We start from the raw sequence: 26,124 nt of genomic DNA, 5'->3' as shown, positions 1-26,124 counted from the left end.
AAAGAGAGTCTGAATAAAATAAACAGAGATTTTGGAGGTATTAAGGTGGCTGCAGATCATTTTGTTTGTTGGACTAATGAACAGCTAGAAGATGAAGAGAATGCAGATTTGGAGTTGAAGGTGCAGATAGAATTGCCACTGAAAAGAGTTAGAAAGAAGAAAACGATGCCTGGCGAGAAGGCTTATGGTGAAAGGCTGAATGACGCAGAGAGGGCTTATGAAGTTGAGGTATATAATCCAATATTGGACAAAGTCACACAGAGCCTCAGTGATCGATTTCTTTCTCATGGGACTTTTTACAACGATTTATCGATTCCAGACCCAAGAAATTTTGCTCAGCTGAAGAACAGCAATATTGGAGAGTATGAGTCTTGATTTAAAGAACTCAGTAAGCCATTGCTGAAGTTCGACAGCCGGGCAACGGCTGAAAACTTGATGTTGGAATTAAGGAGTCTAGCTACGCACTCGAAAAAAATTGAAAAATGCACCCTTGGAAGACTACACCGTTAAAGATATGAATAATGAGGATGAACACGAGTCTTATTTAAATGAAGACAGTCATGAGACAATTGCAACGAAATGTTCATGTAAGAATGTCCAGTCTGCTGTTACTAGATACTCAGTAGGTACAATTGTTAAGTGATGCCTATCATATAATTGGTCTAGCTTACAAGTATCTCCTGATCTTGTCAGTTACTCAAGTTTCTTGTGGGAGACGTTTTTATACCTTGAAATTCATAAAAAATCGTCTAAGAAGCAGACTCTCACAGGAATACCTCCAGGAGTTTATGCCATAAACAGTAGAGAGGGATATATTAATGTCTCTCGATAATGATTTAATAATTGACAAAGTTGCATCCAAGAGTGAACTATTAAAGAAAATTTTGATAATCTAAAATAAAAGTAATTCCTTTAGTTATGTCTGCATGTGTTTTATGTTTCCCAGAGCCGTTTATCCGACCCATCACTATTATATATATGTATATATATATATATATATATATATATATATATAGTATATATATATATATATATGTGTGTGTGTGTGTGTGTGTGTGTGTGTGTGTGTGTGTGCGTGTGTGTCCCATCAAATTTATACTTCCATTTCAAGATATACCTCCCAATTTTATTTAGCTCCATCTTCAAGTGGACCGGTGAACATCAAAAGTCCTGGGCCGTCCCTGTTTATATATAATATATAAATATATATACATTTATATATATATAAGCGAATACCACGGGAAAATGATAGTCAGAAATCCAAGCGCTTTCGTCTTTATTCAGACATCGTCAAGGAGCTACTAAAGTACAATTGGAGAGGAAGGCCTCAGGTACAAACAAGATCAAGAATACCAGATGGTTAATTATCAAAAGGGTAAACATTAAAAGGGATAATCCAGGATTATCGGATATCACACGGTCACAAACTTAAACAGATTCTGACCCTAACCGAAATTACAAAGTATCTTTTACAGTCCTTCCCAAACATGTAAAAACACTAAACTATATTAATTTTGTTGCTTATATTTATCTACAACTTTTTTTAATTATGAAAGCATCAAGTTTATAAACCAAGACTTAAATTTAGAACATTTCTATTATTTGACTTGATAAAACAAGATTCAATGATATTCCTTTTAACTGTGTCATTACATGGGACTAAGGCTCTTGCTTGGACTCCCAGTTTAATAGGATGGTCTAAATCTCTCATATGTACAAATAATGCATTCGATATTTGCCCAGTTCTCACAGAATATTGATGTTGCTTGAGACGCTGTGAAAGAGATTTGCCGGTCTGTCCGTAATAGACTTTATCACACTTTTTGCAAGGAATTCCATATATGCAGCCTGGAAGATCTTTAGGAGAATTTTTGATTACTAAACTCTTGACATTAATATTACTGAAAACAACATTTATGTTAAAAAGCTTTAAAATTCTAGGAATATCTAAAAACCTTTCATCATAAGGTAATTTTAGAATGTTATGCTTACTAAATTCAAGTTTGTCATTGGTTGAATAAAATGTTTTTCTAGCTCTTTTCCATGCCACATCTACAAAAGTCCTTGGGTATTTAAGTTTCAATGCAATATCATAAATAGTTTTAATTTCAGCGTCAATAAACTGCGGGCTACAGACACGTAAAGCCCTTAGGAACATCCCAGAAAAAACAGAGAATTTAACATTTTGATGGTGATTGGAGTAGTAATGAACAAAAGAGGCAATATTAGTTGATTTTCGAAAGACTGAAAAGGTGAAATTTCTATCATTTCTATGGACAGTTACATCAAGAAAATTCAAATTACAATTTCTTTCTTCCTCTACAGTAAATTTTATAGAAGGGACTAAATTATTGAGATTACTAAGGAATTCCTGGAGGTTTTCGTGAACTGGCCAAATACAGAAGATATCATCCACGTATCTAAACCAAATAACTTTTTGGGGCAAAATTCTTGGTAAGAGTTTTGTCTCAAAAAATTCCATGTAAATATTGCTAAGGACAGGAGATAAGGGATTACCCATAGTCATGCCAAACTTTTGTACAAAAAATTCCCCATTGAAACAAAATTTACTATCTTTGATACATAACCTTATGGGACTAATGAGATTTGCTACACTTAAGGGAATGTCATGACGCTCTAATTCCTCTTCCAAATATTCAAGTAAGTCATCTACAGGCACTTTTGTAAATAAAGAGACAGCATCAAAACTAACCATATTAAAATCATAATTCAAATTTAAACTACTCAATTTGTTTATAAAATCAACATTGTTTTTAACATTCGTGTTAGAAATATTTCCTACCAAAGGAGTAAGAATTTTTACAAGCCATTTAGATAAATTATACGTAACTGAGCCCACTGAACTAATGATTGGTCTGATAGGGTTATTGATTTTATGTGTCTTGACTAAACCATACATGTAAGGTAGGGAGGCGCATTGCGGTGTAAACTGTTTAATTAAATGGTCCAAGCCCTTCAAAATGGATTTAATTTGTTTATTAAAATGGGAGTTAACTGTCTGTGTAGGGTCAGACCTCAGTTTCGTATAATAAGTATCAGTGTCATTTAGCAATGTCATTATTTTACTTATATAGTCACTTTTATTCATTATTACCACTGCATTAGATTTATCTGCTTTTGTCACCTTCACTGTTTCGTCTTCTTTAATTTTCTTAAAAGCCTGGAGAAATCTCACGGGTACATTAAGGGGAGAAGGTTTACTCATAGCACCATACACAATACCTTTACAAATATTGATATCATCAGGGCATAGGTGTTGATTCAGTTTTTCTAAATAACAAAAGGATTCGCTTATTTATGAAGTCCCGTGCATCTACTGTGATTTTTTAAGCATATATATATATATATATATATATATATATATATATATATATATATATATATATATATGTATGTATGTATGTAATGCATACATACCTCTTTGAATGATGTTAAGTTCTTCGGACAAAAGCAGAGGAATCTTTGTAATACCTGTATTCTTCTTCGTTTATAACCTCTTAACCGCACCATACATCATTCTAGTTCGTTCTTCTTCTTCACCTTTCAATCAAGACTCAAGAATCACAACGCAAGTTCATACTCGTAAATTTAGCTCTCGAGAGCTTAACGAAACGGAGCAAAAGAGAGGTTATCGGATAAATTAGTTGAAAATTGGTATAATTATCCACTTTGATCATTTATTCTAATCGAAATGAAGTATGAATTATAAATCGTTTAGCTGGAAGCGACGTCAGGACGGATGCTCGCTTACCTGTGTTAACCGATCAGCAGTTCAAATGACACTGATGATCTGATCGAAAACCCTAGACTGAGGACGGAGTTTTACAATGCATTTTTTATGACACTTCCAGAATTAATGTACTATTCTCTCTCTCTCTCTCTCTCTCTCTCTCTCTCTCTCTCTCTCTCTCTCTCTCTCTCTCTCTCTCTCTCTCTCTCTCTCAGTTATTATTTTGAGTCTAAAATGGATAGCTTTTATCCGCTGTTCCAAGCAAAAGCTATTTTCGTCCCGTAAGGCATTTGTTTCGATTTATTTATCGAGTAAGCTGACGTCACAACAGAAAAGGTCACCAAAGGCGATCATGGGAGAGAAGGGGTGGGAGTTAGACCTGCCAAGTAGGGAGATGGGAAGAATGGGGGAGTAGCACGGAAGTAGAAAGGAGACGAGTTACATGGGAGAGACAGAGAGAAAGAGGACGGTCAAATGATTTGTAGGCCTAGTATTCGTCCACTCTTCTTTTATTTTTCTTGAAAAAAATAGGATGGGTTCAACCTTACCATACTAAATCTTCCTCTGTGAATTATGCAGCCTATTTCATTCTCTCCTTTTAAGAAATTAGTAATTATACCTTAAAAAAAAAAACAGTAGGAGTGGAGAATTATTCCTCACACGAACGCTGAACCATGACAGTCACAGTTCCCTTTAAACTGTGCTTGCGATCAAAACAAGGTCCCATGCGTCCTATGCTTGCGTGGAGGCATGTGAGGAGCAATAATCGCTTGGTAAATGAGTCGTTGTGTACATGTCTTTACATTAATCTTGTAAATGATTTCAAGAGCTATTTTAGACCGGCAGCCCGGACCATTGAGATACAACGATCGAGATACCGATTGTAACCCCTACCGGTATTTAGGAGTAGACTTGTAAACTGTGAGACTGACCTTCTGCCGAAAATATATGGGTGGTTTACTTAACAAGCATCACTAATTGCTTGTTAGATTTTGGGTCTAGATCCAATATATGAGAGACCAGATAAAACTAATATATAATATATCTGCAGACTCTACTGATTACAGAATGACCAGTGACAGACATTTTGGAGGGTGGGTTCCCCCTGACGACGCACTGAAAAGGGGGGGTTAATTAGATCTAGATCCAACTTAGGAGATACCGAGTAAAATTTACACTAAAATAACACTACACATCCTAGAATACTGTGGTGGTAATGACAGACGTGGTTACCCCCTGACAGACGCCCCACAACGAGTGGGGAGAGGGAGACATGATCTGCATCCAACATTAGAGATACCAAGTAAATTTTGTACTACATTAGCACTGCACATCCTAGAGTACTGCGGTGGTAATGACAGACATTTTAGTGGGTGGTTACCCCCGACAGACACCCCACAACGAGTGGGGAGGTGGAGGGGGAGACAGGATCTGCATCCAACATTAGAGATACCAAGTAAAATTTGTACTACAATAGTACTGCTCATCCTAGAGTACTGCGGTAGTAATGACAGACATTTTAGTGGGTGGTTTCCCCCAGACAGACACACCCTAACAGATGGGCAGGGGGAAGGGCAAGGCCTGATAATTAATGTCTAGACTAGTATAGGAGGCTACTATTGACCCGTATTATACATTATCATGATATATTTAATAAATATTTTTATCTTTTCTATATCCTTTGTATTTATTTAACACAAAAATTATTTATTTGTTTCATACAAATAATAGTCATCTGTAGGCCCACAATAATTCGGTCATATTATTATTTTGTCAAGCAAGCAATTGAGTTCAATTATAGTACTCGCTTTAGCTTTGTTTACGAGATGAACATTAATGTAGCTGTAGCTGGAAGACTGGCACTGTAAAGTAGCATGTAAGTTCATATCCTTATTAGAGTTATTGCTGTAAAATGTCTATGTACTTAACATTTGTTAAATAGAGTAATACGCACCCATTAAATAGATATATACGCTATAGTCAGGGTACAGATCCTAATAATTGCGCTATAGCCTACTCGGTTTGTTTTATTAAAGCAGGACTACCTTCTTTTGGTTTTAACTGACTTTCATACTAATGAAATCATGGATACATTATTGTATTATCTGTTTTATGAATGAATATTGTTGTTACCATAGTCGATTTTTTTTTTCGGGTGGTGTAAAATTCGTCAGATAAAATATACCTGGCTGAGGAAGGACACAGAGGATCTCTGTTTTTTAAACAATCTCTCCACACCAAGTTACTTCGAACATTTCCATTCTCTCAAGAAGATTATTATGAATAAGTATAAGACCTAAGAAATAATCACTTAGCATTAATGTGAAGAAAACAAAAGAAATGAAAAATTAGTGCGATTGTGAATTTTTTCTATCGTTAATGTTTAATGAGTAAGTGTTTAGCGAATTGTTAGGGTTTAATGAGTAAGCGTTTAGTTACTGTTTATGAGTGTTTGATGAATGTTTAGGGTTTAGTGACTGTTTAATGTGTCAGTGTTCAGTGAATGTTTGCTGAGTCTTTAGGGTTTAGTGAATGTTTTGTGAATGTTATTGAATGTTTATTATGTAAGTATTCAGTGATTGTTTTGTCTTTAGGGTTTTAGTGAATGTTTTGTTAATATTAAGTGAGCGTTTAGGGAATGTCTCATGAATGGTAGTGTTTAGTGAATATTTAGTATATAAGCATTCAGTGAGTGTTTAGGGTTTTAGTGAATGTTTTGCGAATGTTAAGTGAGCGTTTAGTGAATGTCTTGTGAATGTTAGTGTTTAGCAAGTGTTTAGTGTGTAAGTGTTTATTGAGGTTTTAATGAGTGGATGTCCATTCACTGTTTAGTATTTAATAAGTATTTAGGGTTTGGTAAGCATTTAGTATTTATGAGTGCTTAGGGTTTAGTGAGTGTTTAATTAATGTTTTGGATTAAGTGATTGTTTAGTGAATGTTTACCGAGTGTTTGGGGTATAATGAGTATTTAGTGAATTTAGTGTTTTAAGTGTTTAGTAAGCATTTAGTGTATCGTGAGTGCCTAGTGAGTGTTGGGTATTCAGAGTGTTTTGTGTTATTGAGTGTGAGTGTATGTTAAGTGTGTGTGTGAGGGTATGTTAAGAGTGTGTGTGTGTGTGTGTGTATGTACAGTTGGACACAGGTTTCCCTGGTACACCGTCTTGCGAGACTTCGAAAAATTACATGGTAACAGTGTTTACTGAGGAAGATGGGGGGGAGAGCCCCTTCTCTGCTAACAAGAGTTCCACCAATAAGTTCTGGAGTTCGTTTGGTGGGCGGAGTTATTAGGAGTAAAAAAAATCTGAGCGGTTTATATCGTTGTAATGAAGATTATTGTCTCACTTGTAATATAAGTTTGTTTATCAAGATTCCATTTAACTTTCGGCCAAGACGTTATCTTACAACCGTGTCTGTTATTATATATCGGTCATATTCATTACACAATACTTAAAATTGATCAACATTTTAAAGTTATATTGGTATTACCGAAAATCACGAACATCATAACAGGATATCTTAACCTTATCACGTAAGCCAAGTTTATAGCATTGGTTGCAGTGCGTTTCCTCTCTCTCTCTCTCTCTCTCTCTCTCTCTCTCTCTCTCTCTCTCTCTCTCTCTCTCTCTCTTATAATAGCTAACTTAGTGATAAGAAAAACCCCTGCGCTCAGTATGCAGTTCTGGTATGTCATTAGTGTATTCAGGAGAGGATCAGTGACCCAATAATATCGAAGATTGCCCTTCCTGACAATACCCATCATCATAACCAAAGCAAAGAAATTTCTCATCTCTGATACTGTAATGTCAAACTCTTGTTCCCTTGAGTGTTCGCTTGATATATTACCATTTCATAACATGAAATTAACGATTGGATCTCTCTACAGTCAGTTCCATTATAGAATTATTAAAATAGAATAAAACAAACTTTATTCCTGATATACTATCATCAAAATCGAAGGTGTGCGGCAAAAAATTATCGCCACTAATCCTTTGCCACACAGGATTAGCTGGTTTGACGTTTCTGACAACCTCCTAGGCCACCCTTACCTCCCCTGCCCCGCGCAGTTCATACAAATGGAAGACGAGCAGTGCAAACGGCCAGCAAGACCTCTAATAAGGCACTAAGTAGTACAGAACCAATATCGATACAATAAGCTATGAAGGCGCACAAAATTAAAAACTTAAAAGAACGTCACATGACGTAAACAACATGTGTGGGACGACTTCTGCAACACGGCATATGACGTGGTTGACCTTTTAAGGGTTAACTGTTGATTTTTCTAAAATTATGTATGCACTGATATATTATAGACTATATATTTCGTTGACCTCAGGTGATAGGTGAAGTCATTTGGGCTTTCCTTATAGTGGCTGACATAAAAAGAGTATCATCTACTGAATTGACAGTTACCTTTTAAAATGTCCCACAGAGCATATGACCCCTATACTCAGAAACGTCAACAACGGCCAAAAAATATGCCACATTTTTACTCTTGTTCAAATAACTTATGTTTTACACCAAAGATACATTGAGAATATCAGTAGGATATAAAGCATTACATTTCAAATAATGGAAACTATTTTAATAGACTTCAAGAAGCTAATAAGCGAAAATAAGTGGCGGAGTATCATATCTGTATCGGCCACACCACAGGGAACAAAGTATACAGGTAAGGTCCCGTCCACACGGTCGAGCTTTGGTCGACGAACTTTGTCCGATGTGACGTCAGAAGCGGAGAAACAGCGGGAAAAGTCAGAATTTTGCCGCATTTTCTCCGCTTCTGATGTCACATCGAACAAAGTTCGTCGAGCAAAGCTCGGCCGTGTGGACGGGCCTTAAGGCAATTTGCCAATACTGTTACCGACCTCACTGTATGATAACAGTGCTCAGCGATTCATTCAGTTCTATAATTCAATGCTGTTAACAAGAAACGGTGATAAGGAAGACATCAAAAACATGTGGGGCCTGAGTAAGTAGGAAAGTTTACTGCAATACTCTCAATATTGTATGGAGGCATTATGCCATTTTTTTTTACAGATACTTCGAATATCATATCAAGAATATCATGGTTATAATAAAACTTGTTGTGAATTATGTTTATTCAAACATATAATCAAATAACTGGAGAGAACAAAATGAGAACATTTTAGGTCCTATTACAAAAAATATAACATTTATATTATACAATCTAATACCTTGACCATCCACCCTCTCTCTCAGTCACTTCCCTCAATCTGTCGGGCATCGAATGAACAAGGTTGAAAATTTGCTGCGGTCTCCGTCTACAAATTTTCCACTGAGAGTTGATGTGAGCCATGAGTTGCTGTGTTGTTCTTTCATGTTCCATTTTCCATGTGTTCACCATCTGGGCCCACACGTGTTCAATCACATTCATATCTGCTCCTTTGCTCGGCCATTCAAGAAGAAGCAGGTTATCCTGTCTGGCAAACCACTCTTGAACAACGTGAGCAGTGTGAACAGGATGGGCCCTGGTGGGAAGGGAAAATTCCTTTCTCGTAACGAAGGCAAGAAGGAGGTTTGCAGCAGCTCAACATACTTAGCTGCTGTAAATCGTCCCTCGATACGGAGCACATCACCCATACCATGCACACACACCCAGCCCCATACGTTGCAGGTGACATGGCCAGATCGAACCACACCAACAATGTTACGGGGTTCATATCTGAATGAGATAAAAAAATGGGGGTGTATAATATAAATCATATATATATATAAATCATATATATATATATATATATATATATATATATATATATATATATATATATACACCTTTGGAGAATTTGAATTCTCAGTGATGAACAACATTGAAAGAATTCTATTGTGTAATCATTTATTAAATATATTATATTTGAGGAAAAAGAGCAAATGATGCCACTGTCCCTTACTAATATTTATCTCAGAAATAGCACTCTTATTTATTTAACTCCCTTTGTATATTTTGACAGTCCACTTCCGTGGAACAAAATCTGAAGATTAATAAGTAATATAAAGAAGAATGCAATTGATAATTGATGCAAGTAATGATTTTGCTTATCATACCGAGTTCTATTTGTTCGCCAACAATGCAGCTTCCCATGCGATGTGGACGAGAAGCACTTCTCGTTAGTAAAGATGACCCTGCCCCAAAAGTTCAAACCCTTATCAGCATGACGTTGGGCAAAATCAAGCCTTCCCGCCTTATGTCGCTCCGTCAAGAGCTCCTTCGTCGCTGGAGTTCTGTGATGAATCCCAGCAGCGTGGATTCTGCGTCGTACTGTCATCAATGACACTTCTAATCCAAAGTCTCATGAATGGCCTCGGCGTTGGTTAAGGGTTGATCTCGAGCCTCCCTGATAATGGCGTCATCCTCAGCTGGGGTGGTTTTCCGTGGACCCCCTGGCCGAGCTAAGAGAACATATTATCTTAAATGTTTAACTTATAATCTATATAACATCGCAATCAATTCTAGATTCTTCGAATTTTGTACTCGATGGATTGATCATAATTTAGTAAACATGGCTGTATATTTTTGGTTTCAAAAGCATATCAAATAGAACGAGATTACATATATCCATAATATTCTCAATTTGGTTGGTGGTTATTAAAACTGTAAATCATTCCTGAGCCATCACTGAAATGGCATTTAATTAATAAACTATAGCTATCAAAAGACACACAATGACTGTGACGGGGTGGGCACAAATAAAATGCTCTTATAGGCTTAATTTTACCGAGACAACTCAATCGACTATCTAACTTTTTTCATGGTTGAGGTCGGCAAGGGCCAACCACCCACCGGTGTGGAAATATGGAGGTGCACCTGAAATCCTGAAATATTACTGTGGTGTTGGAATGGCTGTGGATATCTGTAGTCTAACCAAAATTATAATAGCGAGACGAAATACATTTAAGAAAGTTCATATTAAATAAGCAAGATTAAATAACCATGAACAATGTAACATATCCACCAATCATTCAGCATAAACAACTTACGCAAGTCGTTCAAGTTCCCACTCTCCTCCCACCTTCTTATCCGCAACTGTACCGTGGTGGGGGACACACCAACATCACGTGCAATGGCTCTATCGAGAAGCCATTGTCGCGTAAAGTGACAATTCATCCTCGCAGCGCCAGATTTGTGTCCCTTCGATTCATGGTGAGTAGTTATGAAGTCTGACTCATTTAAAAATCCTGCTGACGACCTCACCTCGGTTGGGATTCAGACTCTGCTTCGAGTCGAGTAAAACAACTCCATGATCCATATATCATTATATCGTTCCTTGATTGCAGAATTAGCTAATAGGGATCATAATCACCATGGTATGAAATAAAGATACTACTGTTAAATATAATATGCTCACATAACTATTGTTCCTGTTAATAATTACATTGAGAACTGAATACTCGTTAAGCACTGCTTCGTAAAATGAGCTCGGTAAAAGTGTTCGCGAATTCTCTAACCTATTTCTCTGTAACTAAGATTCGTATAAGTTCGAAATTTTGCTATAGTGTACTACACCAGTACCGTAATTTATAAGAGTATCATGAATCACAAATTATAAAGAATAGACACTTGTCCTGTACGAAGAGGCAAAAGGCTCGATTAGCCAGAAATGGATATGAACACAACAGTATAAAAAAAACTTCGCCTACCCTCTCCCTCCACCCCTACTTTAACCCCCTTCCTCTTCCTTCCCTCACCTCTCCTCCCCCTCACTTCTCTCTCTCTCTCTCTCTCTCTGAATGTTACTTCAGTTTAAGTATATTTTGTACGATTTTTTTTTCATCTATCCATCTATCTAATCTAATAATAATAATTTACAATATTGTTTATATCTAACGATTCACTCGGTTGTTACCTGCCAGCAAGGCTAGCATTACGTTACGGCACGGTTGATATTTAGCCTATGTGTACGGTACGGAATTACGCAACGACAATTTTACCAAAGTACGGTACGGTATAGTTCAGTTACGGAAAAAATGTGCAAATTCCGTACCGTACTACCTTACCTTAGGCATGGATATATTACTTTTGGTCTACGTTGAAAACAAGGGAACAATATTAATTAATTATTGATAATAATAACCAGTAATATAACATTTTTTTTAGTTTTTTACTATTATTCTTAGCAGCAGCAGCAGTAGTAGTAGCTATTACTATTTTTATCTTAAGGTCAAATTGTTTTTTCTTTCTTTAGTGACTATTGACTTGGGTAAGGAGTAAATGATTATAATTATTAGAGTGAGATATCTGCATGTATGGTGGAGTAGTAGAACGATAGATACTGTGATTGATGGTAAAGCTACTGTTATACTTGTGTTTGGTTACCTCCTTCGCAATCTTCATTTGGACTCAGGGCATCAGCCATATGCTTGTATTACGAAGGTGAAGAAGAGATGGCCACCTAGGAACATAACTGTCGGCATGGTAGCAGAAATCCGTTTGTCACGCAACTTTTCAACTTTTTTTTAGCAAAGAGAGAGCCGCCAATTGCCTACAGATTGGATTGAATAGGTAACTGGTTATAGTTGCTCTATGTGTTACAAATAAAAATTGGGCATTTTTATCGGACATTCATTTGAGTTAAAGTCTTGATTATACCGAAAAATTATAGCAAAATCTCGTACTGATACCAGTATTCATTACAGTGTTATTGACCAAAAACGTGACTGCGCTGTCTGTGAAACAATCAGTAAGAGAGCTTTACCAATTACAAATAAACATTACCTTTGATCTGAAATGTTTTTATTATATGTTTTGAAGTTAACTATAATTGCGGTTGTTTTTTATCTATACTTAATGGCAATTGTAATTGTAACTGAAAATTTCAAATAATAAAGTACTTTATTTGAGATTGTTATCCTAGAGCAGCCCTCTTACTTTTCGAGAACTCATCTTAACCAAATGCAACAGAGAGATGTTTTGAGTCGCCACCCAATTTATTTATTATATTATTAAAGGGGAAAATCTTAACAAGCCAGCTACCAATTCTAAAAATATTTTTATTTCATTTATTTCCTTTTTTTGTGCAAAAAGTTTTGTGAAATTTTTTTCCAATATTTAAATTTTTTATTTCAGTATTATTGAAGTTGTAATTGTAATTCGATAACAGGTCAGATAATTATGATTCTAATTGTAATAGACATAAAGCAAACATAATTACCCCTAACCAGCTTATATTACGTACATAACACATGCGACAGTAGCTACTTCATACGAAATGGATGAGCATAAAAATAATGGGAACAAAAATAAAAAGAAATTTTATGCACACATGGGAGAAAACTAATTAGAAATTCAGTGATTTTTCCACTACACTTTGGCTTCTCTCGGGGCACCTGTGAATTGTTCAATCTTTAATAAATCGACTTTATCTTTCTCGGGATCTATGTGGTTCTGCATCCTTATTTGGCCAGGCAACCAATTCAAATCCTCTAGACCTTGAAACCATTCCTGGACTATTCTGGCCGTATGTATGGGGCAGCCGTCATGAATGAAAATGACAGGGCTAGGTGGAAAGGAAGAAATTCTGAAGAATTGTAACGTATTTTTCACTGGTGAAACTCTTCAGTCTTGGTGATATCACATATACCATGTAAGGAAATCCAGGCCCACACGTTTACGGTTACAAGCCACTCCTGGCCACTTCGTAAATGTTTCCTCGGTGGTATCTGAAGGAAAGCAATCTAAATTTTTTACAATTTACGCGTTGCTTTCCGTAAAAGGGAAAATAATGATATATCGTTTGGGGAAATGTAATGCTAAGTAACAACCCCTGCATTAGGATAATGTTTATTCATCTATGAGAATTAATACTTATTACAAGTTTGCCTCCTCCAACCTCTTATACACTAAAACAGCTCGAAAGCTGATTAGTGGAATTCACGTTAAGAGAGGAACAGCACCACCTTTAGTAAACAGTGTTACAAACAGACAATTAACAATGACAGTAATGACCTGAGATGTTGCAATGCCAGTAACAGCCAATCAATCAATCAGTTCCAGTAATCGTGTGATTTAATATATCACTTTGTTCGGTGATAACGATATCACTGCTACAGCACCTCCATTACACGCTAACAAGTCTGTCACCCAATCATGGCTAGACTGAGGTATTGTATAAATTTTTTTTAGGGCTTCTGTCCTCTGCTAGTAGTATTCGTTATAGTCTCCAAATGAACAGCAACATATTGTTCTCCGGGCGCAGATGGTCGCTCTACGAGAAAGTGGGCTTTCAATAGGTGCTGTTGCACAGCGTCTTGACGTCTCCCCTCCAACAGTAAATAAATGGAAAAGGAGGCAAGCTTAGACTGGGAAATTGACCGACTTTGGATAGCATTTATTAATTTCATTTATTTATTAATTTTTTAAACGATACCCCTTATAAACCCGTGAAATTATGAAACCTAAATTACAGTTGCCTTGGTCCTGTTGAACTCTAATAGTGATTCTTTCTCTTTAGGGAGAAGAAGAAGCCTTATTTGTTTACAAACGCCCTTTGGAAGGCTCCTCATTATTTCTGGTTTTTAGGCCGTATTTTGAGGTCTCTCTCGTGATTTTGGACTACAACTTGTGAGTAAGATGGCAGTGAACTAGATAGTGCTTCAAGTTAACCTGTTTGTTGCATAGACTCTTTATTTAGAATTTTTTTGCCTCAGACCCTCTAGGCGTTCTCAGGCCCGGGGTTTCGGGTCGCCTCAGGCGATGTGACGTCATCATAGAAAACGGACCGTTCTCTTCCTGATGGCGATGGCAAACTATAGTCGATTCATTTAAGGTAGATTCTTGCGCCTACGAGACGTTTGTTTGGCAGCCTCTGATTGGCTGGTACCGGGAGGCAGGCCGCTCGCTCATTGTGTCATATTTTCGCCTGTGACTTAGAAAACATGCAGTATGTATATATTTCTTCATTTATCTCACGTTTTCCAAAAGATAAAGTTTTGGTCATACCAAAGGATTCGGTATTAATTGTACAACTAAATAATCTTTTCCTGAAACCAATTAGATAAAACACAAAGGAATTACAACGAATAAAAGTGAAGAGAAAAAGTTTCAATCTTTACACCTGTTTTTATTTATCATCGGATTTTTAATAAGCCATACGATCAAGATGAATTAAAACTTGTATTTTCATACAATAAAATCACCCTGAATACGCTGGTGCTTTCAGATTTTGGATGCGTGTAATATGTGAAGAGAAAATGAATAATATGTCATATTATGTTGCAGTCGCACTTGACTCAGCCTGATAGGAAGTCAATCTTTCTTAATTATTTGTTGTTTATTACTTAACTGAGATTATTATTTCATATCACTCAAATAAATCTCTGATGTCTGTTTCATTTGAAAATATATTCATAAAATAAAATTAGAAACAATATCTTGAAGCAACCTGATTAAAGTTTAGGCCGAGTTGAAGTGTGAAGTCGTCTTTCCACAAAGTTCAACTTCTTTGCTGGATTGAATTCCCCGCGGCCCGCATGGGTCTGAGCTAATGATACCAGATGCATCCATCTGATTATTATTATTCTTTTCCTTATCAAATATGCCCAGAAATACTATATAATATTGGATTTAAAATGTTCGACAGTTATAATGTAAATTCTGTGTATTTATTTTCAGAAAATGTATTAATATAACATGGTAAATATTGTCGAAACTGCAACCTTTTATATCGCTAATTGTCAACTCAAATCTCTCGCTGAGGCGACAAACGCAACGACGACGCCTTGCAGATCTCATTCACTCAGCAATACCGTCAAACTTGAATCATTTACTGATGCAACATAATAAGACATATTCTTCATTTTCTCCTCACATTTTACACGCATCCAAAATCTGAAAGCACCAGCGTATTCAGGGTGAATTTGTTGTATGAAAACACAAGTTTTATTTTATCTTAATCGCGTTAATGATGCAAAATCCGATGATAAATAAAAACAGGTATAAAGAATTAAATGCTTCTCTTTTCACTTTTACTCGTTGTAATTCCTTTGTGTTTTATCTTATTGATTTCAGGAAAAGATGACTTAGTTGTACAATTAATACCGAATCCTATGGTATGACCAAAATTTTCCTATCTTGAGCAAAGCGTGAGTTGATTAAAGAAATATAAACATAATTTTGCTAGTTTTCTAAGCCTCAGTAGAAAATAATGAGACTGAGCGAGCGGCCTACCTCCCGGTACCAGCCAATCAGAGGCCGCCAAACAAACGTCTCGTAGGCGCAAGAATCTACCTTAAATGAATCGACTATACACCCCTATACCTATGAAACTTAAACCAAAGACTTCTATCGGTTTAAAGTTTTCCTGTTCCCCTAATTACGACTCCGCATGTGATGTCATTTTCAATAAGTTGAAAATAAATGAAAAAGACATACGAGGATTTCAGAATATACCAAATAACAGAGTTGCTGTGAAATTTCTTGAGGCCAATGTTTTTGACGTCTTTATACGAGAGTATGAAGACAAAGTGATTAATTTTGGTGATGGGGAAAAGGCCCTAGTAATTAATTTGAGCAGTGTATATACTTATGTATCAGTACGTTATGCACCCTTTGATTTGGAAGACTCCTTTTAACTAGTGTCCTCAGCCAGTATGGAAAAGTCCTCCATCTAAGACAACACTTTTTCTCATGGGAGGGCGAGTGGTCTGCTAAATGGAACACGCACTGTGAAAATGGAAATAAAGAAAAACATCCCATCCTCCATAAATATCTGTGGTTATAATGTTGTTTTTCTGTACAATGGACAAAAAAAGACGTGTTACAAATGCGGAAGAGACTCTCACATGGCAGTTAATTGTAACATGGATAGTGAACCGAAGTTAAATATTTTCAATTTGAATGACTTTCCAGCAATGCCTGGTAAGGATTCTGGTAAGGGTGATGTTCCTGACGGAAATGGAACTAATGATATTCAGCATGCGAAAAATAATGAAGGAAATGCGGAGCCACCATCTGATGAAATTAATGCTGGCAATGACAAAGCGAAATCTAGCATCCTTGATAAAGACCAGATGGGTAAAGTATGCGAAGTAGTAGAACAACTTGTAACTTTTCCTTTATCCGAAAGTGTTGATGATGTTATTGGAGAGCCAACTGAAATAGAAGATAAATCACAATGTTTCAACTAATAATGATGATTGATATAAAGGATACTGACAGTGACAGTGATATCTTTGCAATAAAAAGTGCACCCAAAGGTGCTTCTCAAGTAATGGAAATAACTGATGATGAAGGACCTCGCTCACAAGACGAACCTCGTGTTCCTTACACTATTGGGAGTCTCTCTCCCGTTGATGATGATAAAAATGAAGAACTGGACAGTCTTGAAGAAATTGTTGTAGCGGCTTCAGTGTTATTAGGAACAGGGACGTGCAGAGGGGCCAGGGGGGGTTTTTGGGGCTGGGGGTGGGGGGCCCAAGCCAAACCTGCACCCCCTTTTGCTTAACTGTATTTAAGGAAAAAAGTGCCTTTTGAGAGGGATGTATTATAGGCCCGCCGCCTATCCGTGTCAATGAATAATAATAATAAAATAATAATTAATATAATAATGAATAATGAATAATAATAATAATAATGATAAAATAATAATAATAATAATAATAATAATAATAATACAATTAATAATAATAATTACACATCAATTACAATTACTATTACTATTACAATTACTATTATTTACTTACTTATTACTACTATTATTTATTCTATTACTGATTACTATACTTACTATTTATTATATTATTATTTTACTATTATTACTATTATTAGGGTAATTATAAATCTGGCAAGGGCACTGGGTCACCAAAGATCAGCTGACTATATGTCTCACTGTCTGGTAACACTGGGGCCAAGGCAAGCTCAGCTGAGCTAGACTGGACAAACAGGCCAGGTAAGCTTTCGTAGTTATTTTAACTGGTATTGCCTCTGTATTAAGGCTTTGACTCCTTTTTTAGCTATAAAAGTGTAATAACAAAAAGAGGGAGAGAGACTGTGGACCAAGAGAGTCGAGTAAATTAATAGATTTGGAGAGGAAAATAGGTACGGCCCACCGTAATGTGGACTGGAACGCCGAACGGTACAGGTCCTCTCTTCCTCACCCCGGTTAGCGATTTATTGTAGGTGGCCATTAACCTACTGAATGAGACACATACAGCTTGTGTTTCATTTCATTTGTTGCATAATATGTCCAATTAAGTTCTTGAGCTGCACGTGATATTTAGTTTTCGATTTTTAAATCAACAATATCCAACTGGATGGTGAAAAAATCTGTGAATGAAGAGGCATTCAAGTCATTGCAAAAATTATGCCAGTTTTATGAGTTAGAAGAAGTAGACAAGCTACGGTTGGAATTAAAGATCTTCTATTCCTCATCTCCTTGCCTGCCACAGAACACTGCAGCTACAATGCTCAACCTGACGAAAGAAAACAATGTCCAGGAGATATTGCCGCTTATGCTTGAACTCTCAACAATTTATGCCACTCTACCCATCACAACTGGAACAGTGGAAAGGACCTTCTCCAAACTCAAGGTGGTGAAGACAAAGCTATGCAGCTTGTCCAGTGAGGAGAGGTTATCTGAACCTTTGTTGCTAGCAGTTGAAAAGGATATCACAATCAACAACAGTGAAGTTATCAGCATATTCAAAGAAATGGCACACAGAAGGGATCTCTTATAAATATAAAATGATAAGGTCTGGTTATTAGCCAAGTGTATTGATCATAAAGATTGATTTTCTTGCAGTCATTTATGCAAAAGTAATAATTATAATTTTTCTTTTGTTAAATTTCCTAGCTCTACTGGTAGTCAGTACTGTAGATTTTATGTTCATATAAAACATTAGCCCACTGGTACCTATGATATCAGTCATGTTTATCTCTTTCTTGAATTATTAATGACTATTTTAGATAAATTTGAAAGAATATTGAGCCGATATATATTTAGCCTCATTCCTCTCTATATTTCTGCCCTTTTTTTCACTTGAGCACCTGCCCTGAAAAAGTTCTCTGCACGTCCCTGTATAGGAATGATGAATCTGTGGATGATATGCCAGAAGAATGTGATATGGATTCAGAGGTAAATAAAGAAAGTGATATTGAAGATGATTTGGAAAATGATGATAAAGGTTCAAACATGATGTCAGAAAGTCAGTGGAATTTAGACCTAGAAACTGTAGGTAAATTAAGGTTCACTAAAGGAAAATCCACCAAAGAAAAAAGGAGGGAAGCAAAAATGAATGGGAAAGGTAGGTTGTCAAAGAAAAACCAAATTTAATTGTTTAATTTTCGGTGATATAATGGCTCTTTCTGTTGCCACTTTAAATATTAATGGCTTAAATGAAGTAAATAAGCAAATGAAGGTTGTGTCTCTTATCATGTACTATAAAATTGATATCCTGTTAATTCAAGAGCATAATGTTAAAGATTTTTCAGTTTTGAGTTATCTCGCTCATTTTACAAGTATAGTGTTTAATCCATCAATCAATTTAAAAGGAGGTACAATGATATGTATAAATAATAAAACAAGTGTAAAACTTTTAACTAAGGAAATGGACACTAATGGAAGAATTGTGGGTGTAAGAATATGTTACAATAAATGTATTATACCTGTCCTAAATGTGTATGCTCCGTCTGGTACAAGTAAATCTGCAGAAAGGGAAGACTTCTTTAGAAATGAAATTTTGTACTACCTGAGACATAATAATGATTATCTAATCTTTGGGGGTGACTTCAACTGCATAACAAGCACAAGAGATTGCAGTAATAATAACAAAGCCTTGTTGTCTAAGTCTATGAGTACTCTTGTGAAAAACCTTGCCTTGAAAGACAATTACAAATTCTCAAACAGAATACCAGAGTACACTTATATACGTGAAAACTATGGATCAAGGATAGATAGGATGTATACTGTCAAGTTATTTGATAATATAATATCTGCTGACACTGTTCCAATAAGTTTTTCAGACCACAGTATGGTTGTTTTGAGGCTAAGAATTAACACGCATGTAATTTGCACAGGGTATTGGAAGTTAAATGTGAAAGTTTTAGATTCTGATGAAACTGATGGAAATTTTATGCATGTATGGCAGTGTATAAAGCAGAAAAAAGGTACATTTGATAACATACTTGTATGGTGGGGACTGGGCAAAATTACAGTGTAAAAACATTCTTTGTCAAATTATGTAAAAAGATATCACAAGAAAAGTATGGCTTGCTGAACTTGCTACAAACAAGATTACGGCATCTTTATGACATAAACTACAAAACTAGTGTAAATTATGACAATATTAAGCTTCTCAAAAATAGGATTTGTGACATCCAGAATGAAATTTTAGAGGGTATAAAGCAAGAGCCAAACTAAATGATCTTACAATGGGTGAAAAAATGTCTGCACATCTACTTGGTGCTGAAAAAAAGAAAAATCATACTAGCATTACCAGCATAAAAACAACCAGATGGTTCCATTATAGAAAGTACAGAGGGAATATCTGCTTTTATTCAAGAGCATTTTGAAAGATTATTTAGTATGGTCTCAGGTCAGGAAAAAAGTCAAGACTATTTTCTTAGCTTCTGTAATTCTAGTTTGGACCAAGATGATGTACATTTGTTGAGCAGAGATTTAGAGGAAGCTGAGGTTTTCGATGCTGTCAAGAGTATGTGTAAAAGTAAATCACCAGGATATGACGGGCTTCCTATAGAATTCTACAAAAAGTTTTGGTGTATAATAAAATCTGATATAATGGAGGTGTTCAAATTCATTGCAACTATGAAATGCATGTCAGATAGTCAATCCTTAGGTATAATAAAATTATTAGCTAAACAGGAGATTTATCCGTGGTGGAAAACTGGAGACCTATAACCCTACTGAATGTGGACTATAAAATCTTGCTAAAGTTTTAGCAAACAGATTGAGATGTGTTACTGAGAAGATTATCTCCCCGGAACAATATTGTGCAGTGAAAGGAAGGTCAATTGTGAATTGTAATAATACGATTCGAGATGTAATTTTTCATGCAAAAACAAAACTGTCTAGATTTGGCAATCTTAAGCTTAGATTGGTCTAAAGCCTTTGATAGGGTAAATATGGATTTTGTTTTTAAAATAATGAAGAAATTTGGTTTACCAGAGGAATTTGTGGACCTAGTTCGAGTTTTGTATAAGGATTGTAAAAGTCGTATTTTTTGTAAATGGGTTTTATTTGGTTCCCCCTTTAGTATTAAAAGATCTGTAAGACAGGGCTGCCCGATGTCATGCTGTTATATTGTATATTTCAAGAACCTTTATATAGGGCAATGAAGAGTAACAACAAGATAATAGGGCCAAGCCTACCTAACAGTGTAAATATATGTCTGCAGGGTTATGCAGATGATTTATCTATGATTTTGTCAACTGATGATTCAGTTAGAGAGTGCTATGAAGAAATACAATTGTTTGAAATTGCGACAGGTGCACAGCTAAACAAGGACAAAACTAGTATAATTGGGTTTGGTAAATGGGAGAACCGAAACACCTGGCCTCTCAGTTGGTTAAAAACTGTTGAAAGTATAAAAATTCTTGGTATGGTTTATTATAATGATTTTGAGATGACGTGTGAAGAGAATTGGTCTCGCCTTGCTAAAAATATTGAAATATCAGTAGCTATGCTTAGTCCAAGACAACTGTCTATTTTCCAGAAGGCTATTATTATTAATTCTCTAGTTTTTGGTCGCCAAAGTTTGGTATATTTCTCACACCTTGCCTCCATCAAAAAATACATTGCTCAAATAATATGCATATTTTCCGGTATGTCTGGAGGGGTACTTACCATCCTGTTAAGCAGAGAGACGCTTTGTTTGTCTAAAGAAAAAGGTGGATTGGGAATAATAAATGTTTTTTTTTAAATCATTAGCGATTTTCAGTTCGACAGCTTTGAGTGATATTAAAAAGGATATAGGTTTGAGCAATTTCTATTGCAAGATGAGAATAAGCTTCTTGTTAGATTTGAAGGAAATTAATGAGATTTCATTTTTATCAACATCATTTTACTCAGTAGCAATTGATGTCATCAGGAAAGTTTCTCGGCATGAAAAATTCCCAAACTTGAATAGTAAAGACTGCTATAAATTTATAAGGCCAGAAAATGCACCAAAAATTGAAGAGAGTTATCCACTTTTGGACTGGGAAATGGTATGGGAGAGCATAAACAAACCTTTCATTGGTATCATGGAAAGGGAGTTTGCCTTTAAATATGCACATGGAACCTTGGCGACCAACAACAGGCTAAAAATGTTAAATATCAAAAACAGTGATAGATGTGATCATTGTGAAGATGTTGAATACACCTTGCATATTTTTTACTTTTGTAGTCACATAAAAACATCATTGGAGTATTTCAAAAGTGTGCTATTCAATACTTGTAAAATAAATAGAGATAATGTTTTGAAAACATTAATGTTTAGTTTCAATTATAGGACTAAAAAGGATCTTAATAGTGCCACTGTATTAATTGTAGGGTATTTATATGCTGTTTGGGTTAGTAAAAAGAAACATTACACAAAAGAGGAAACAGATGCCTTTATTAAAAGCAAATTTTGTTATGATAAGTGGCTATTAAAGAACAATTACAAAGAAAGAATAAAAAATATTTTCACAATAGAGTACATTAATTACTGTTTTTAAATAGCCAGTATTAATTTTGTAAGTAATATCACAATTAATATATAGTGTTAAGGAAAAAAAGTTTTAAAGTCTAGTTAATAATAAAAAATAAAATCCAGTAATTTGTAAATATTGTAGGTGTACAATTTGTAATATTTTGTAATATTTTGTAATACCTTGCTTATGTAAATGACATGTAATATTTTTCTAATAAAAGTTAAAAAAAAAATAGTGATTCTTTCTCTTTACTTCCCAGAATACCAAATAGCGTTCCCATAAGTAAACAGGCCATAATCTTGATTATCTAGGTATCTGCATGTTAATTACGTATTTCAGTTCGAAGACCTCCACCACGAATGACCACCCGTGAAGATAACGACGACATCCGACGAGCAGCATAAGAAGATCCTTTTACCAATACTATTGCTATTTGTGAACGTCTGGCATTAAATCTTTAGGCTATGACGGTGCGAAGACGTCTGCATGAGGCAGGAACACCTCATAGAATTCTTGCCAAGAAGGAATTTCTCGGCATTGTGCTGATAGGCTTGACTTCGTCCAACAGTTTGTGGGGGAGGATATGGAATTTTGGTCTCGAGTCGTATGCAGTGACGAAAGGTCTTTTACTAGCAGAAGTCACGGCAGAATGCATAACTGAAGACAGAATAATATAAGGTGAGTTTCTAAAATCATTAATAACAGTCAGACTATAATAATTATAAGCAAGGGTAATATTATAATCAAAAGATAATAATTTTGTCAATAACCATGTATTTTCCGCTAACTGAATTATATTGCTACGAGAAGTGTGAAAATAAAAATTCTTCATTGAAAACCCCCATTAGTTCTACTATGGCCAGCTTTCAGGCATTAAGCAAATACATTATTAATGTTATGAATAATCACGTAGGCAAACTTATAATATAGAGTACAGCCTGTTTACTGAATTAAAGAATATCATATCATAACGGACTGTTGCAGATCAAAGTTAATGCTATTATAAGTATTAATCCTTGCAGATGAATAAACATTCTTAACTTATTGCAAGGGTTGTTACTTAGCATTTTATTTCCCCAAACGATATAGAATTATTTTCCTTATTACGAAAAGCAAAGCGTAAATTGTTAAAAATTAGATATTTTCCCTTCAGATACTACAGAAGACATTTACGAGGTGACCAGGAATGGGCATGTCACAGTAAACGTGTGGGGCTGGATCTTCTTACATTATATGGATGATATCACCTGGATTGAGTGGAGGCTCACTGGTGAAAAATACATTGAAATTCTTCAGGATTTCTAACTTCTTTCACTTCAACAGCCGAATTATTCCTCCCCACCTGCTCCTGTCATTTTCATTCACGACCGCTGCCCCATCCATACGGCCAGAATAGTCCAGGAATGGTTTCAAGGTCGAGAGGATCTGCAGTTGCTTGACTGGCCAAGTAAGGATACAGACATGAACCTCACTGAGAATATTTAGGCTAATTTGGTAAAATGTTAGGAGCCTGAGAGGGAGAGGAGACCAGATCAACTTATGAACCTCTGGGAACACAATGGAAACTCTTCCACAACCGACCACAGATCGTCAGAAACCATGAACCTTCTATGCCTAACAGATTGCAAGAGGTGATCTAGAAGGAAGGTGGCTGGACTTCACTAATATTAAAAATAAATGTAAAAATTGAGTGTGTATATTTGGATTACCCCATGGCTTCCGCTGAACTTCCATGTCGTATGATGTAAAAAAAAAATCGTAAACAGACATATGCATATCGTTTAGCTCCAGATCATGATTATTATAATTTATTTATTAGAAAGGTGAATTTGATATTTTAAAGGAGTTAAAAATCTAAAGGGAATTTCACTATCCTGAGTTTTTCTTTAAAAATTATCTAAAAAGAGAACCCTAGGACAATATCATCAAACCACATTTCTCCAAATAGCTCTTTCCACAATGGCCAGGTAAATGACTGAAGGGGCTGTTTAACAATGGAGACGTCTGTCTCTTATCCTCACACGAATGATGATAGGAGCGAAAGGAATTTCTGTCTGTATGACATTAAAACATGTATCACAATTAATATATTAGAAAATATAAGCCAAGTAGATATGTTTATCCATATCATGTAATAATTATTGTAATGAACGGCGTGTAGGGAATAACCTCTACAGTATTTTCAAGAGGGAATACAAACCCAACCATGAATACATGAAACCTCTGAATATCAACAATTGTTTATCATTGGCAAACGAATTAAGTTTACCATATGGGAATGGTTAAAAGTTTGCACCAAGTTTGGGAGTCCTTCTTCACTTTCCATTACACGTTGTGGAATTTTCTCTGTCCCTAGTAGTTTCATTTTGATTCCTCAGTAACATCTAGTCTCTCTCTCTCTCTCTCTCTCTCTCTCTCTCTCTCCCCTTTTCATTCTATATGTATTTACAAGAGAGAGTGAGTTTAACCTAATCCTCCTTCTTGTAAATGTTGTTGTATTCAGAAAATCTTCAGTACTATAATAATATTAGGATAAACACTAAAAACACGCAGGCATTAAAGATAAACAAGAAAATATTTCAAGTGGAGCTTTTGGCTAGCCATACTCTCTATCCACGAGCATATCTAGTTTTTCGTCCACTCATCGGGGTCGCAACAGGCCCACCTTACCTCTAGTCCCCCACCCATTTCAGTTGTAGCAAAGCCAGGCTGAGGACATCGGTACAGCAAAAGCAAGAAGCTTGTCAGTTTGAATTACATTTTAGAATTCCAAAACCTGTAAGACGGCTTAACAACAAGAACTCTATCCCCGACACCATTCCCCCCGCCCCCCGAAAAAATATATATGCATATATTAGTTTAGTCAAGATTAAAGGGTGTTAATGACATATCAAAATTGAATACTTAGCGCAGTGGTATTTCTAGATGACATGTCACTTTAAAGTAGCTAATATGAGAGAGAGAGAGAGAGGAGCTAAGGTGTCGGACACTTACATGTTCACTGAGTTTTTGGGTATGTTCAATGAAGTGTTGCTACTTCTCTTTATAGCTTCCTATTATATTATTGGTAGGAAAAGCACTGCAACCGATACTATAAACTTGGCTTACGTGATAAGGTTAAAATATCCTGTTATGATGTTCGTGATTCTTTTCTATACCAATATAACTCTAAAATTTTGATCAATTTTAATTAAGTATTGCGTAATGAATATGACCGATATATAATAACAGACACGGTGGTAAGATAACGACTTAGACGAAAGTTAAATGGAATCTTAATAAACAAACTTATATTAAAAGTGAGACAGTAATCTTAGTTACAGCGATATACCCTGCTCAGATTTCTTTTATTTTTTTTTTTTTACTTAGTGTGTGTGTGTGTTTCTCCAACCTTGCCTAATGACTCCTCCCACTGAAAGAATTCCAGAGCTTATTGGTGGAATTCTTGCTAAGAGAGGAAGAGTCCACCCCCATCCCCCCCAGTAACACTGTTACCATATAATTTTTCGAAGTCCCTCAAGAAGGTGTACCAGGGAAACCTGTGTCCAACTGTACATGCAGATTCTTTGGCTATTGAGGATCTACCTGATGTCATGTATTCTGAGGATTGTGTATTACTCGGTGATTTAAATGCTAGACGTATTAATCTTGGTAGTTGCTCCCGAAATCACAATGGAATTATTTTAAATAGATTTTTAGATGCGGTTGAAAATGCGTCTGTACTTGGTAA

At 35.7% G+C, this 26,124-nt stretch overlaps 2 protein-coding genes across 2 annotated transcripts in view; one reads left to right on the top strand and one right to left on the bottom strand.

Moving 5' to 3' along the window:
* LOC135209112 (UDP-glucosyltransferase 2-like) overlaps positions 1 to 3,823 on the bottom strand; it is a 43,955-nt gene extending 40,132 nt beyond the window's left edge. The window contains exon 1 of the mRNA XM_064241743.1: positions 3,773 to 3,823. The gene's annotated coding sequence lies outside the window, so the exon portion shown is untranslated. The remainder of the gene's footprint in view (positions 1 to 3,772) is intronic.
* The window catches only part of LOC135209113 (uncharacterized), a 330,064-nt gene that overhangs the window by 15,065 nt on the left and 288,875 nt on the right, over positions 1 to 26,124 (top strand). The window lies entirely within an intron of this gene.

This window comes from Macrobrachium nipponense, chromosome 37 (assembly GCF_015104395.2).
Source record: "Macrobrachium nipponense isolate FS-2020 chromosome 37, ASM1510439v2, whole genome shotgun sequence".
Classification (NCBI taxonomy): Eukaryota; Metazoa; Arthropoda; class Malacostraca; order Decapoda; family Palaemonidae; genus Macrobrachium; species Macrobrachium nipponense.
The sequence above is the reverse complement of the archived record's forward strand: the minus strand, read 5'-3'. Positions and strand labels throughout refer to the sequence as shown.